This window comes from Ailuropoda melanoleuca, chromosome 1 (genome assembly GCF_002007445.2).
Source record: "Ailuropoda melanoleuca isolate Jingjing chromosome 1, ASM200744v2, whole genome shotgun sequence".
NCBI classification, from domain to species: Eukaryota; Metazoa; Chordata; class Mammalia; order Carnivora; family Ursidae; genus Ailuropoda; species Ailuropoda melanoleuca.
Window position 1 is genome coordinate 75,908,139 of NC_048218.1, and position 17,200 is coordinate 75,925,338.

At 38.4% G+C, this 17,200-nt stretch overlaps 1 protein-coding gene and 1 long non-coding RNA gene across 9 annotated transcripts in view; one reads left to right on the forward strand and one right to left on the reverse strand.

Annotated features, from left to right (window-relative positions):
* The window catches only part of LPP (LIM domain containing preferred translocation partner in lipoma), a 655,090-nt gene that overhangs the window by 151,097 nt on the left and 486,793 nt on the right, over nucleotides 1-17,200 (reverse strand). The gene's annotated exons all lie outside the window — the stretch shown is intronic.
* The window catches only part of LOC117802392, an 80,225-nt gene that overhangs the window by 48,919 nt on the left and 14,106 nt on the right, over nucleotides 1-17,200 (forward strand). The window lies entirely within an intron of this gene.

Sequence of the window (17,200 nt, forward strand, 5' to 3'; positions counted from 1 at the left end):
ATTTATAGCAACTCTTGATTCACCCCACCTAGGTCACTGAAGGACGTATTAGGCTTTCAACAAATATTTACTTAACAAACAAAGGAAATAACTTTATAATCTACCAAGTCATTACTAGACACACTGACTCACTAGAGAAGAGAGATCACAGAAAATCTAGGAGATAATTCTCCTGCTGAGTTTCACCATCTTTGCTATTTGTTTAGTTATCAAAGGAACAGAAATTGAAAACAGACACAAAAAGCTATGCAACCCACAAACCTACTATTACGAAAGTGTGCATTCCATATTGATGAGCTGTTACTTAACTAGAACCAAGTGACTAGGTGTAGAACAGCATAATCAACTTATTTATCCTTTCTTGATCAACTGATTTGTTACAGGATCCAGGCGAATTAATCACACCCTTCTTTTAGCCTTGTATTCCTCTAGAACCATTAAGGAGAACACAGCACATTCCACAAGGGCAGTTTTGAGGACTAACCAAGAAAACTGCCCAAAGCTGAATGTCAGAAGGACCTCGGTTCTACATGTAGATATGTAATGAATTAGCTATAATCCTTTTTTTTTTAAGATTTTATTTATTTATTAGAGAGAGAGACAGTGAGAGAGGGAACACAGGCAGGGAGAGTGTGAGAGGAAGAAGCAGGCTCCCAGCACAGGAGCCTGATGTGGGGCTTGAACCCAGGACCCCAGGATCCTGCCCTGAGCCAAAGGCAGACGCTTAACGACTGAGCCACCCAGGTGCCCCTGAATTAGCTGTAATCTTGGTGACGTTACTGTCACTCTCTGGTTTCAATTTTCATTATATGAAAACTGACCACTAATTCCCAAACTGTTTCCCCCCTTTCCATCACACCTGGGGACTATGGCACATTCCGTCAGTTTAATTTTCTTAGACTGATAGTATTTCTTCAGTAGAGGCGGGCCTAGAGTTCTATCAGAACCACTGTATATACAAGGTAGGTGTGTGTAAGTATAGTGATAAAGTTCCCTCAGGTGATTTTAAGTCTTTGAGTTGAGAATCAGGAAACTCCCTCCAGGTCTTTTCAGCAAAAAATAATCTATGATTTGATAATTCTATGAATGAGCACTAGGAAAGGCATAGAAAGGATGGCAGTGTAAAGTTCAGATTAATTGCAGAATACAGTAGCTAGGTGAGAAAAGTATTACTATTAAAAGTAGACACGCTGAGCAAACAGAAACAGAGACTGGCTGATGAAAATCTAGGTTGTGTCTCTTACCATCTTATCTGGGTGACCTTGGACAAGGTACTGAACTGCTTTCAGTCTAAATGTTCTCATCTATAAAATCCAGATACAAATGCTTCCCTGCCGTGAGGATTAAGTATGATCAGCTGTGCAAAGCATTCAGTGTGGTGGCTGGCGCAGAGTCAGTACTCAGTGTTAGATATACATGTGTGGTAGATATACAGAAAGTGAATTAGACACGTCCCTGTCTTTAAAGGCTAGGGTTCCACTTCTCGTTTAGAACCTCACATAACTCAGCTCTAAAAATAAAATGTCTAGAACTTCTGTGAATGAAGCAAAGATCAGGTATTTTAATGTGTTTTGTATTTACTCAATGGCCCCCCAAAACTGGTTAATATTTTAACATCTTAATTAGAAATTCCAGAAGATCTTATGTGTAGCCTTCATCAGAGATTGGTTTCAAGTTTGTGCTCAAACACACAAAGCCCAGGCAATCTACCTGCTGTTCTAATACCCTCAGTATCGCAGTAGTGGATGGTTTCTGAACGCTAACTATATGCCAGGCACGGCTGAAAGTAATCTACACGTATTATTATCAACTTATTTAAACTTCAAAAACACTATCATAAATACTCTTATAATATCCCTATTTTACAAATGAAGAAACTGGTGTAAAGAAAGCTGAAACTTGCTCAAGGTCACTGTGGCAAAGTAGAAATTCAAACCCAGGAAGTCAGATCCCAGACCCCAAGTTGGGGTCTCTCTGCTATGGTGGATAATGGTAGGATTCCTAGATGGGCCGGCAGGGAAACTGACTTCCAGACCTACCTGTGTGTCCTTAAGTAAGCCACTTCCTAGCTGAAGCCAAGTTTTCTGTGCCTAAAGTAAGGGATTTGGGTTAAATCTGAGGTCCTCCAGCAACAAGAATATCAGAATTATTATAGTGGTTCAAATATTGATTCTCTTTCTCTCCTGTCTGTGACTTTCTAATTCACACTATCCAGCGATCTCAATGACAAGGATTACTGTCTAAGGGAATCTCCATTTTTCTCCGTCTTTTTTTAAAAAACAAATTTTTGGATACTTATTTATTTATTTTTTTAGCTGCTGTTTTCTTTTGTTTTTCCTGGCATGTAATATGTTGGCAACACAAAGCATTGTGTATACATCTATGTGTTTGTAAATGTTTATGTTGCTATTTGCTGTTTAGGAGAAATAATAACTTATAAAACAAACACAAATGGCAAGAAAACAAAATTAGGCAGACCAGATTTCACCAACAATAGGAACTTCATGGTTATATTTGTCACATTATTTACTGTGTTATTTCCATCTGCACCACCATTGTAGCACTTACGATCCCTCTTCTTCTGTTTAATTTTCTCTATAGTATATATCACCGGCTGACATGCCATAGATTTGACTTATTTACGTGTTCTCTTTCCTCACTAGAATGAAAGTCCCATATACAGGTTTTGTTGTTTAATTGAATCACTCATGTTGTGCCAACGTCTCCAGCAGTGCCCACACACAAGAAGTGCTCAGTAAGCACTGATGAATGGAATTCAATTACTTCCTAATAAGTACCACCTCTGGGAATCAAGGGCACATCACTATTGAACTTCTGTTTCCTCACCTCACTTAATAATGATATCATCCTCAAACCAGGAGAGAACTCCAAGAATGAGCCTCAATTCATTCCCCTCTCTCTCCAATGAATTGTCACAACATAAAGGTCTTGGTTCAGGCTCCTATCATTCCCATAGACTAATGCAAATGACACCCAGACCGACCTCCAGTCACTAGGTCATCTCCTGTTCAACACCTGTCCCCCTGGTAGTACCCAGGGTGATCTTACATCAGTGTCTACCAGGTTGTGTCATCTCCTTGTTCAAATCCTTCAGAGATTCTAGAGCCTTCAGGACAGACAGTACACTTTCTAGTAGGAAATAAAAAGCCACTCTGATGTGACCACTGGTCATTCTTTGGTCTCGTTTCCCCTCCAATTTCCTATTTTCTTGTCATATTGTATTTTTTGCAATTTTCTGATCTCTCTGTACCCACTGGATTGTTTGTCTGAAATGTCCTTAAATTCACGGTTTGCTTGGAAAATTTCACTCTCATTCAGACCCTGTGAGAACATAACGTCACCTGTTGGAAAACTGCTCTCACTTTTCCAATCACAGTAAAGCATTTTAACTTCTTTCCTTTCGTAGCACTTTTCACCTAAGTCCAATAACACACTTATCCTGTCACTGAGTTATTTGTAAAGACATCTGTCTCCATTTTGTAGACTAATGTTGAATGGAAACGCCTAGCACAGTGCCTGGCACATAGCTGGACTTTAACAATTATGAAGGAATGAAGGAATAAACACATATCATAAATTTCCTGTCTAGAAATTATCCTTCTCATTTAAAGGAGGTTTATAAATGAACTCAGATCCCAAACCCTTAGCAACAACACAAAGTTTAGAATTTTCCTAGTCTTACCTAAACAAATCTTGTGGCCTGTCTAGGGAATTTCTTGACTTCAAAAGTAACTGCAGTGCTGAAGGCTCCGCTTCCACAGGTTATCTTCTTACGTGATCTCCAAATGAAAACCCACCTTGAGCTTAATGTGTCCGTGAGAATGCTGCTAGTACAGACAAATTTTGGATGGCGGCTCGATGCACACACCTGAGCTATATTTCCTTGATCTGCCAGAGAAGAACTGGAAGCAACAGTAACTCTGCACCACCTGTGACCAGAGATGTAGAGCATGGGAGATTCCAGGAGCAGGACGTGGGGTAGATTGTTCCCAAGGTTGCTTTAGCAGCACAGAAAGTTTTCTTTAGAATCAGGGTGTCACAACAGCTGCCTGAAGACACCACACATCCAAAATTAGGAGTGGGAACTAAGTTGAAGAATCAGTTAATCAGTGTCTGGCTTCCTGAACCACCTTAATGAAATAAAATGCCAAAATTCACAGATACATTGACACTCCTGCTGATGGCCTAAAATAGCATCAACTTCCGACTGAGCGAGCCAATCGCTAGCTATTGCATTGAACTCTTCTGACTGATGATATATCAATAGGGTAACCTTATTGTGAAGATGAGTTCCCTTCTCCCTGCTCTCTCTCATTTCCACTTTGGCAGTGAGACCAGACTTGGCCTGTTCCTAAGGCTCACCAGACTAGAAGATGACAGTGCGGATGGATTGATAAAAATGATAAGTAACCATTCCCATGTGTGAGTGAAGGCAGCACCAGACTGGGATGAAGTGATGGGAGAGGGGGTTTGTGGATGTAGATATTGCTAAAATCACAAGAACCAGGTTTCAAGTTCGAGAGAGAACAGGGGAATAGAGCTGTAGACCTAAGTGCTGCTATCGTAAACAGCATTACATTCGGCACTTGTCTTACATCATCTGGAGTAAGTGGGCACTGTTACTCTCATGGGGAGCCAAGGCAGTGTCGCTGCAGAGACCTGGTGTGGTGCAAACAGAGTGATCGTGCACCTGGATTTCCACCCCCTGCTTCATCAGTGGTGAGACCTTTCAATCAGAGGAAATCGTATCATACTAAAAAATCCCCCGAGAGAAGCAGAAGGAGAACTAAAATGGAATTCGTCAGAAAATCCACATGATGAGCATGGACTCTATGGGCCCAATCTTCTACCAGACCTTCTGTAAACTGTAGTCACAGGCACAGTTTATCTGGGGGTTCAGAACTGGGCTCTAGGTTCAAACTGCAACTCCAATAATTACCAGACTCTGGGACAATTATTTAACTTCCCTTTGCCTCAATTTCCTCATCTGTTAAAGAACAGTACCCACATCATAGGGTTATAATCAACAAATACAAGCAATGCATGCAAAGCCTGTAGTAGATAGTACACAGTAGTGTAGTATATAGTGATCAATACGTGCTCGTCTTGTTTTCAACAGGGGAATTGGTAGGAATATTCGGGATCAAGTCAAGCTAGAGAATCTTCATTGCAAGTCAAAGTCTTGATGGAGTGGCAAAGAGAGATTTAAGGATTCATTTAGTTTTACCTCTTCATTTCGCTCCTTGGGAAGAGCAAGATAAGGAAGATATGGCCTCTCCTCTCAGGGATCTTATAGCAAAGTAGGAGACACAGACATTTAAACATATGAGTTATATATATTATATGAATATTACATAGCATATATAACATATATGTGTATACATATACATATACATGAGAAATAAAGGCCACAAAAGTTATAAATAAAATACAATATTAATAAGAATTAGAAAGAAATTAATTCTGACTTAGGAATTGAAGACCACATCCTAGGATAGTCTATAGTGCCTCTCTGTACAAAACCCTTTAAAAAAATTTATAAAGCTACATTTGCAAGCAAAGTAAATTATATATTTGGATCCTAGATTCCAGCAGGACAAACTCTTCATTTTCATTGAACTATTCACATCAACAATTCAAGTAAGTTAAATTCAAGGAAGCAGCAATTCCACCGTGGCCAAGTTTGTGTTGCTTTGCTGTCTCCCTGGTCCCTACTGCCTGACAAAAGGATAGTGGGATAGAATGTGGTCTCTGGTATGTCTCTGATGTATGGTCTCTGATTGGCCCCTAACTTTCAATAGAGATCACTACCTTTCTGAATGGTTTGGAAAAAATTGCTGATAGGTCCCACACTCTCTTGATTATGATATTTTAACCAAGGAAGAAAAAGAAAGGCAATTTCAAGCAGACTATAGACAAAAATTAACTTGGTTTTCTACTACCTGCAGTTCTCAGCCTGGTAGTAATGCACTCTTTGTTCTGCTAAAAAACACTCTGTATTGATTATGCTGACACTGACAGTAAAGCTGTATGGTGGTTAGTTTTCTTTAATTTTTTTTCTTCACATCTCAGATGAGAAAGTGGGTTATGATTCATCCTGCACAATCTGAGTCAAAATTCATTTTTGTCTCTTTTCAAATAGTTCTTCTGCATTCCACATTAAAAAGCAAGAGTAGTTTGCTCAGCAAATGATGACACTGTGGTATGTCTGTGTGTTGCTTTCTCACACACAACTGAAAAACATTTTCTGTATCCACTAATGATATTCCATTAACAAGAGAACACCAAAAGAAAATACAACGTGCTAATTCAAAGAGAGACAAATACTAACATTAAAAATTCAGAGAGCCTGATTATTACACACTAATCATAAATGGCATAAATCAAGCCAGATACTGCACTGGGAAACAATACTAACAGCTCTTAAATTTTTGATCTCTTATGGTTTAGAATGCATTTTCACATCTATTGATTTTACTTGATCTTCACAATATGTACATAAAATAGGAATAACGACTTTCTTTAATTGATGAAATAAGTGAAACTCAGAAAGGTTAGGAGGTCAAATAAGATTGCTAAATCTTATTTAATTTAATAGAGAAAGCCTAAATAAAGAATTTGGTTCCGTCTTTTAACCTGTCCTGGGATAAGCTGGTTTCTTTGGCAAGATGATAACTCTAATCTTAAAACTGCCAAAATAAATTTTAAATAATGTATACCAATATGTTCTAAAGCACACTGGAAATGTCAAATGTCCACAATGTCACACGGAGCAGATACAGAACTTATACGTGGATTTCCTGACTCAAAGTCCACTGTTTGCTTCCTGGTGCCATGTAACAAAAAATGAACTCTTCATTTTTATGACAGTGCTGCATTATCTACACTGAAGACCACTGTCACATTAATGGTTACTAATAATAATTTAACTTATGTATGCCAAGTAACATTAGTGAACAACATTACAGACCCAGGAAAATCCTTAAATAGTAATACTAGAGTATCCACCTCAGTAAAAGAGTATTCTTTTACTGGTTCTAGAATCCTTTTTTTATTTTTATTAACTGACATTTAAAGCTACTGTAAATGCAATGATCCTTATCAACCTTAAGAAATGAGGAACAGTACTGAGCAGAGTATAAAATGGTCTGGGAAATACAATTCTTGAGTTTATTTTCCATTTCTTCTGTGAAACTCTGAAGCAAGCCATGTTGTAATTTTATAAAGGACAGCTGTTTTCCTATCCACCTACGTTTTAATGATGTATAGAGGACAATATGTGAAAAGTATCTGAGGCAAAAAAAATTAAGGGGCTGAAGGATCCCTATTAACCATGTAGTTCAATCTCCTAATACAAAAGATGAGGCCACTCCACAAGGTCTGGACTAAAATGTCACAGCAAGTCAGCAGGATAGTGTCAGGCCCGGATTCTGGCCTCTGAAGGCTTGATTTCTGGCTCTTTACATCACCACCCTGCCTCTCGTGATAACATACAAAAAAAATGTTTATTTTGTAGAAGTGAACCCAATGAGTGACCTTGAGGCAATTATGTCATCATGGCGTTCCATCAATTTGTCTCCTTGTTGAATTACATCCACATTTCTCAATACTTTGAACATTACAGGATTCATGTATGAACATTTTAAATTTTAAATATGGTATTCAACTTAATGTCTTTTAAGGAGAAAAAGTAGCACATATTTCAATGCATAAAATCAAATTATGGATATTATTGATATGGATGAAGATCAAGTAGGCAAAAGTTAATTTAAATAAAAATATTAGGCAAATAATAGTAGATAGTTCATGTATATGGTAAAAATTATGAAGGTGCCTTCAATTATTACAGAATGAGAGGCTCTGAAGCTATACGATTTCTATGTGTCTAACTTTGCCATGATCCCAAGGCTAAATAGGAGAGAAAGAGAGGCAGTGGAGGTTAACAGCCATTTTCTAGTATGTCCAGCCTACTGCATCTTCTAGCCTCCTTCAGCAAGTCACTCCTGCAGTGTTTCTGTTGTCTCATTGAAATTTAACACATGATGCTCACTTACAGGCAGGAATGGAGTTGAGTCCAGGATTCGGACTGAGGGTTTGATGAATAGAGAACCAACTGATGTCTGAGCTCAGAGCTGTGTACTGCTGTAACAAATCTGGGAGAATTTAATACAACATGACTGACATTGAAGTCAGGAAGAGGATTGGAATAAGGTCATTAATTTGGACCTGCTTCTGGGTAATCCCAGTTTATTGGCCTTGGATATTTTCTAGTTTTTTTTTTCTTTTTCTTTAAAAGGATTCAACTGTCTTTGCTGAGAATTCTAGCCACAGATAGTATGTTGCCAACCAGTCTACTCCCCAGCAATAGGTCTCTCTTCACGTGAACTTCTGTGACATTTAATCTGGCCCAGGTCAGCTGGTAACAGGAAATGCCCCCTGAACCTGGATGAAAAACAATGTATTGTATATATGGACCACAACTTCTTAATCCAGTCATCTGTTAAAGGGCATCTCGACTCCTATATACAATGGAATATTACTCAGCTATCAGAAAGAATGAGTTCTCAACATCTGCTGCAACATGGACGGCACTGGAGGAGATAATGCTAAGTGAAATAAGTCAAGCAGAGAAAGACAATTATCATATGATTTCTCTCATCTATGGAACATAAGAACTAGGAAGATCGGGAGGAGAAGAAAGGGATAAAGAAAGGGGGGGTAATCAGAAGGGGGAATGAAGCATGAAAGACTATGGACTCTGAGAAACAAACTGAGGGCTTCAGAGGGGAGGGAGTGAGGGAATGGGATAGACTGGTGATGGGTAGTAAGGAGGGCACGTATTGCATGGTGCACTGGGTGTTATATGCAACTAATGAATCATCGAACTTTACATTGGAAACTAGGGATGTACTGTATGGTGACTAACATAATATAATAAAAAAAATTAAAAAAAAGAAAAAAAAAAGAAAAGCAATGTATTTTCCGTTGCCAGTCATAAAATTGGTTCACCATCAAAGCCCTTGGCGCTACAGGATTTAACAATTCTTTATTTTCTGGCCATTACGTTACGTGCTATTATTTCCCATAGCGTACAACACAATGATTGGTATATAGTAGGCACTCAATAAATATTTGTAGATGAGTGAATACATTCAATTAAAAGCACAATAGATGCCTACCAAACAGAACTCCACAGATGTTCGAACAATGGCTTTGCTGACAGTCAATTAATTAGCCCTTCTGACAAATTTAATGTCACTTCAAAGTCTGAAAGGAGATGATTATCTGTGTGTTTTAGAGAAAGTTGTGGGGAAAGAGCAGGTGAGGGGGAAGGAGGATGGTTTGGGGGGTAAAGGGAGTAGAGTTAACAGTGATCTGTATTTGTGTGCTTATAATCAGAAAATGCATAATTAGCACTTGCAGGTTCAGGTCTCAAATCTAGCCACATAGTCCAGCACACAACCATAAACGACCTATGAATTAGAACTTTTTTTTTTTTTTGGTCGTACCACTTGTGCTCCCACCAGCTCATTCTCTCCCAGAATGCCAAGTCTGCTGTCAGTTATTAGGCAAAAAAAAAAAAAAAAAAAAAAGTTTCATTATGAAGTAGGAATCTCTTTTCTACATTTCATTCTCTGATGAAGGGAATGATGATTGCGATGTAACTGAATGAGTGGGTGTCTGCTGTTGGTATGAAGACCGTATGAAGCAGGCATCTGGGTGGTAGGGCTCAGCCTGGAAGGGGTCTAGTTTAAGTGAATGACCTTTCATAGATCGTTGCTATGGAAAACACACATAAAGATGGGGTAAGAATGTTTCTTTCAATGTGATGCCCTGCTCATCTGACCCAATTAGATTAGAAGAGCAGAAAATTGAGGAGTTAAGAGATTGCTCTGGGAACCAAGGACTATAAACTCCACAGTGGGACATGAGGGAAAATGTGATCTAGAATAGAACATCTCAACCACGTAACCCATCAACCGACCAATTTTGTTCCTTAATTTTCACAGAAAACTTATGCAAAAGAGATCAAATTCAAGGGTGTCAATTTAATTTTTGCTAAAGTTCAACGAATGTAGCAACCGTATCTTACTCTATACATTCTCCAGTGCCTTTAAGTGATTTAAAAAAAAAAAAAAGGAGCAAGGAAGTCTGAATTATAATCCATGGCTCTATCACTAACTACTTTGCAATTTAGAAAACTCATTCATTTCATTATCTCTAAAATCAAGGGACTTTCCTTAGATAGTCTCTGATTCTCTCCAACTCTAACCTTTTATGATCCCATAAGATGCTAAATAAATCTCTGTTAAATGAATGAAGTGTTTTCCCTCTCTAGTTTACTTTACACCATGTCCTGCCACAGGGAATATGCAATGTCTACTCACAATTTTCATTCATATGTTCATTAATTAATGAAACAAATATTAAACATCTCTTATCAGTCACGCCTTGTTCTGAAGTGAAGATGGGGAGACAGCAGTGAATGAAACAAAATACTGCCTTCAATCAGACTTTCATTCTAGTGGGGAAAAGAGACATGAAATATTACAAATAAGTAATTTGATGAAAATGAAAAAAAAAGGATATTGGGAATCTCTTCAGTAATTTTGTATTTTAAAATTAAGGAGCTTAGGACAGTATATGCACATAGGTCCTAACAAGTTATTGATTTTATTTTATCATTTTCAAGGGCAATGCATATTTTACTCAAGTTTGAATAAGGTGTATCCAGGAGTGGGTTCACAAAAATGTCAGGCAAACCCACTTCCTCACCTTTGTGAACAGCCCTGCCATCCCTCTTCCCACCAGCAGAGACTAATTTCTTTTCTTTATTCAGAAACGAACTTTTGACCCTAGAAAATGAAACATTGTTCTAGATAGTTTCTAAGATTAAATTCTTCTTTATGACACTACAAGTCTAGGTTCCCAAATCAATGCTTAAAAACACACTATATAGACAAATTAATTAAAAATTAACATGTACGAAGATGGAACACATAAGTGCTTAGGATTATTTATTTAGTGCTGTAAACATATATTGCCCCAAGCAAACATCTTACCAGAAATCACTACCACAAAAGGAAATATATCTAATATGTCTCATTAACTAGAAAACATTCTATTCCCATGACCCAAAGATACCTTAAACAAAGATCTGGAGAGAAGCAAAACCGAGAAATCCATTTTTTCCCAAATCAATATAACCTTTTCTCTAAGCCACTCATTTTCTAATTTTTCTTCCATTGTGGTTTTTGGGGTTTTTAATTAATTAGGTCATTTTTTTTCTGCGAAAATAAGATGCTTAAAGCCTCAGGTCCCATCCGTACTAAAGGCCAACTGTCCACCTGGAGTCACTTCCCAGTTTGTCATTGACAGGAGTATTTCAGAAATTATTTTCTTGACACAAAATAATGACAAAGAAAAATAAATTACCTAGCACCTCTCAGTTGAGACCCTCTAAGCCCTTTTCAAACCAGACACACTGTTCCTTGTACTGATGAAAAAGCTGAAGCACAGAGCATGTTCGCTGCTCTACCTCTCAGTGTATGCCTATCCAGGAAAGGGTGGGAAGAGTGTGATGGGCGAGAAAGAGAACAGGATCTGGAGCAGCAGGTCTGGGCCTCACTGCAATGCTGCTGCTTAGGGGAGCTATGCTTCTGGGATCTCTGACTTTAGGGATGGGTGGTGGCCCTGGAGAGTGGGGAGTCCCTTCATTACTCAGATCCTGTGTGTCTTCATGTGCCAAATGGGGGAAAAATACTGTTTTGCAGGGCTGGTGTCTAGCTCAAATGATATAACAAGTATGCAAGTGCTTTACAAAACATTACATAGGTGTCAGTTGTAATCACGTAATAGTAATGACAATCTGGGGGTAGAACAAGAAATGGGATGCAAGAGGTTGATTCCCAGGCCAGTTTAGATGCCCACGTCACTGAACGTCAGAGCAGGACAGTACTTTCCAAATCCAATCTCATTATCCATGGGATGCTTGAGTACCTATCACCACTTCCCCAGCAGGGGGCTATGGGGCTTGGGCCTAGACTCTTCCAAGAACTTGTCTCTGGTCTGCTCAAAGCATTAATTCATTATACTGAATGCGGATTTGCCGGCTTCCCCACACTTGCCTTGCTTTGTTGCTAACTTTGGAGGCGCGGACATGAAGTTTAATTCTTTTCCAGCAGGGCAGTCTTCCAGCAGCACCTGGGCTCCAGGTTTCTTTCCTCCACACCTTCAACCATACCTCAGAAAGTGGTTTGCAGCACCCTAAGCACCATCGTCCAAGTCCCCCACACGGGCTCACTTATCAACTGGTCTTACGAGTATCGAAGACAAATGGAATACCGATCCTCACTGGTTGGGGCACTCTGTTTCTAGCCATGGGCATTCACTGGACCTCCATGTTGCTCTCAACTCAGGAGATACATAGCACCAAGCATGATGAGTTAGTTTTATTAATAAAGTAATTACAGCACATGCCCACCCATGCCTTTCTTCTCTTGAGGCTTACCACATGCCACGTCCCTGCTGCCTCTTATGTTCCACTTCTGTCCCACTGTCCTAGTTCCCCTAGAACAAACTTCTGGCTTTATGCAAAATTTCCCAATATACCTCAATAACAATACTCAGAAACAACAACAAAAAAATTCTTAGACAAATGCCAAGTTCTGTGAAGAGAATTTACCTAGTGCTGCTCTGAAGGCATAGGGATTCTTCAAATAGCTCCCTAAACAATTTTGAGACTCACACACTTCAGCTTTTTTTTTTTTTTAAAGAAGGAATAAGACAACACTATGTAAGCAATGCCAAGATAATTACAGCTTTGTGTTTAAAAATAAGCTGGTAGATATTTTCATTCCATCCTCAGATATATTACAGTTCTCATTTCCAGAGATACTATATTCCAATAGTATTGTCTTGGGTCTTAGGGTCTGCACAGCCAGAACACCATTATTTTGGGGAAAATTGTGCCATGGATACAGGGATAGACATGGAACCTCTCTTACACAAACATATTTTCTCTTTCAAAATGAATGAGAGCACAAAACTTAGAGGCTCCGGGTGTGTCAACCAACATGGAAAACTCTTGGATAAATTCAAAAGACGTGGCAAAAATATCTAGAGACAAACTCAACTTTCCATTACATTTCCCCCCTCATCACTGTCTGAAAAACCTAAGCTCCAATCATGGCAACTAGCCCTGTAAGCTCCCTAACATTCTGCCAATGGTACCTTTCTCCCCATTCACCTTAATAGCTAATTTTAAAATTCTCCCTCTCATTTTAAGTTCTGCAGTTTATCCTAACTTAAAATAATTCATAGTTCATCACCTCTTGTTCTTTCCATACGTCTATCCCTGGAACTGAGAATCTCCTTTACTATAAACATACTTTTCTAGTTGCCCAGGGAAACGGGTTGCTCGAAGACGCAAGACTTGCTGCAAATGATTTGGGCCCAAGGCCCACTGCCTGGTTATTGAATCAGGTGAGAATTTTCTACCTCCAATTTTCTTGTATGTTTTCTTTCTTCCCCCTACAGGGTAGTGTTTCAAGGCCCACTCAAGGACCCCATTGCCCATGGGAAAAAAAAAAAATACTTGGGAATCTTCTTCAGCCCAATTACATAAGACTAAGTAGATGGAAAATGTTCAGAGCGTGAGAGAATTTTGTCTTTCCTTTAAAGATATGGACTTACCCATCTGCTGCATTATGGGTTCATTCATTGTGGCATTTACCTAATACTGTAATACAGCAATCCCTGATTTTGAAGATGGAAGAGGGAGACCATGGAAACACTAAAACTAACACCTTTTTAGAAGAAACCATTAAAAAAAAAACAACAACCAGCTGAGACTTGGTTGAAGGTTCCTGCTTGTAATATTTATCAAGGACTGACTTAAGAAAACAAGATGTGCTGTAGTTATCAGCAATCTGCCTTCCCTCAAGGTCAACAGGAGGGCTAGTCAGCTCGCATGGTTGATAGGAAGGTCTTGCGTGTGCTGCATTCAGGTCTGTATCTGAGCCATGGCAAAAAGCTCAGGCTTCGTGCCACATCAGTTAGTTCAGCTGTTATACACAGTTAAATTATATTTCCAGTGACACTGACGTTCCAGCTACACAACTTACGGCCCTGGGCACAGATGATCTCTCACCTGAAGATCATGACATCAGGAGAGGAAGGATGACATGAGGCAGGATAGCCAACTATTGAACAGGAACAACATATGTCTTGCTATAGTGGTAACGGATCAGCATGGACTTGAGATGAGAAGAATGAGTTCAAATGCTGAAACTTATTAGCTCTGTAACCTTGAACAACTCACTCAGCCTCTCTGAATCTGTTTCCTCACCTAAAAGATGAAGACATCATCTCCAGACCTGTCAGTCAGACTTTGTGAATAGAGCTTTAGATAAAAATCAGCTCCCGTCATCACCACCCTAATGACTATCATCTCATCAGGAGTAGAAAAGGTATGTGTTCAGTAGAAAACAAGGAAACATACACAAGAGAGGGAAATATCAAAGATCCACTGTAATCATTACAATATTCAAGTTTAGAAGGTACAGGAATGTAACTCTATTTCTTCCACCCAAGAAAGGAGTCTTAAAATAATTCATTTGTGAGGCTTCAATACATTTTTGGGGAAGAAGGGTGTCCTGGGTACCTGTTCAGGAACGGCATCTCTAGCGGTTCTAATCTAAAGTGATTCTGCCCTCCCCACAGTATCTAGATCGATATCTCTACCTACATGTGTAGATCCATCTATCATCTATCTAGACTGTTTCAAAGTATGTTGAGACATCATGACACATTACCCCACATACTTCAGTATGCTGCGCCTAAAAACAAGGATAGCATTTTGTATAACCACAATGCCACTACCACACTCAAGAAATTAACACTGATGTATTATCGAATATATAGCTCGTATTCAAATTTCTATAAACTTGTCCCAAATATTTAATAGTTTTCTTTTAATCCAGAATACAATCAGGACTCCTGCCTTCTTCTCCAACCTTATTTCCCAATATTTGTTCCTTTCCACATTGATGATTCACTTTAATGATTTTATTCTGTATCATGTTAAAACTTCCCTCCTCAGAAATGATATCACTTCTCTACTAACATCCCTCTTCCAAATCTCTATTAGCATACTTTTAAGGACTTAACTCAAAGGCTAACCATTCTATAAACATGTTTCCATTCCTGCCTGGGGATGTCTATTCTCCTTTTTCTGAATTCTCAAAGACCTTTGGCTGAACTTTGATTAAGTCACTTGTCAGTTTCAGTCTTGTGTTAGGATTAAACACCATCATCACTCTGTATGTATTCTCTATTAGACGACAGGAACCTTTAAAGGTAAGATCCATGTTTGCCTATAGCCACATGGCTCGAACACTTAGTAGACTAGTTTGGACATTATAGGCACGTGGTAGGTATTTTCCACCTAAAGTAAATTTTCCTTAAATAATCCTGGCCTCAATTCATTTTGTTCCTTCTAAATACTCAGAAGAGAATACCCTTCTATTTTCTGTGTATCCGAAGCTGATCTCCTCCATAAAACCTTTCTTAATTATCCAGCCAAAACCTCTGGAGGTGAAGGATATGTTTATTACCTGGATTGTGGTGACAGCAATACAAATATATACACATGTCCAAACCCACCAAGTTATGGACACTGATTATGTGCATTTGATTTCTGCATGTCTCAATAAGCTGGGGAAAAAAGTTTTTAGAAGAAAAAAAAGCACAGAGTGTAGTCTGGAATCTAATCAAGTCCTGTAATTTATTAGCTGTTGATGTTGGGCACATTATTTAACATTTCAGTGCTTCAATTTCCTAATATGGAAGTAATAATAGAATTTACAGGTTTGTATATTTTCCATAAGGATGAAGTTAATTCCTATAAAGTACATAAAACTGTGACATCATATTGTAAGCACTCGATAAACGTTAATCATTATTCCACATTCTCTTTCATGGTTCATAATCCTTATTTGGTAATGATCATTTACGAATTGGTGACATATGTTCTATTTTTGTGAGGCACTTAAATTTAAGTCAGGTATTATTAATGGATTTTTAATAGGTGTATCTTAGTTTCTTAAACAAAGCACGGGATAACTTTGATCTTTGAGGATATTCTATATGCCAACAACAGCTAAGTGCTTTCTACAAATTTTTCACCCAATACTCAAAATAACAGCATGAGCTAAAGGTTATTTCCATACTACAGATAAAGCAAAACAAAAACAAAGATTGAGAGAGCACATGCAAGTTGTTCAAGTTGTCTAAGCTCGTTAAGTATTAGAAGTAAGATAGTTCTTGAAGGCAAAGATAAAATTTAATTTATATCTGTTTCCCAGAAGGCTTAATACATATTCATTAACACAATGACTATCTATGTTCAATTTTCTTTATTGCTATGTATTTAGTTGCTATATTTGAGGCATATATACTTGTTACACTAGTCTGCTTTTTATTTTTAACATACTTTTGTACAGTAGCCTTATTTTTTGCTTTTAACATGCTCTTTTAAAAGTTTACCTAAGATTCCAATATAAAACTTTCCCCCACATCAATAACAAGAGCATGATACACTTTTAGTATATTTTAATATAACTAGAGACTTTTAAAATATATTCTCCATGCATTTGTCCTATCGATTTATGTCCAGCTTTTAGCTTTGTTGTTATTTCGTTGGAGTAATGCTGCTTCTATCGGAACTTACTAGGGTTGAAAGAAATTCTAGAAAACATTTGCTCCACACTTTTGATTTACCGAGGTGGGAAATGGGGCTCAAGCATATGGGGAACATTTCACTATTGCTTAGCCAGTCAAAAGCACAGAAAGGACCAGAACCAAAATTCTTCATTTCCACTGCTGACCTATACCTATATACAAATCAATGCCATGTTTTTCATATCCTATCCCATTCCATCTATGGTGTGGCTTTCAGTTCACCTGTGGAGTGCCCTCAGTTCACCTGTTATTACACATTCCCAAATACGGAGCAAGGGGGAAGACTTGAAAATAGGCAATGTTTGAAGAAGTGAAAGCCCTGTGTAATGTTTCCACCTCTATGCCTTTGCTCCTGCTCCTTGCCAAATGTAATCTCCTTTCTCTACATGTCCTTAAAATGATGCTACTCAAACTGTGGTCCCTGGATGGCGATCTA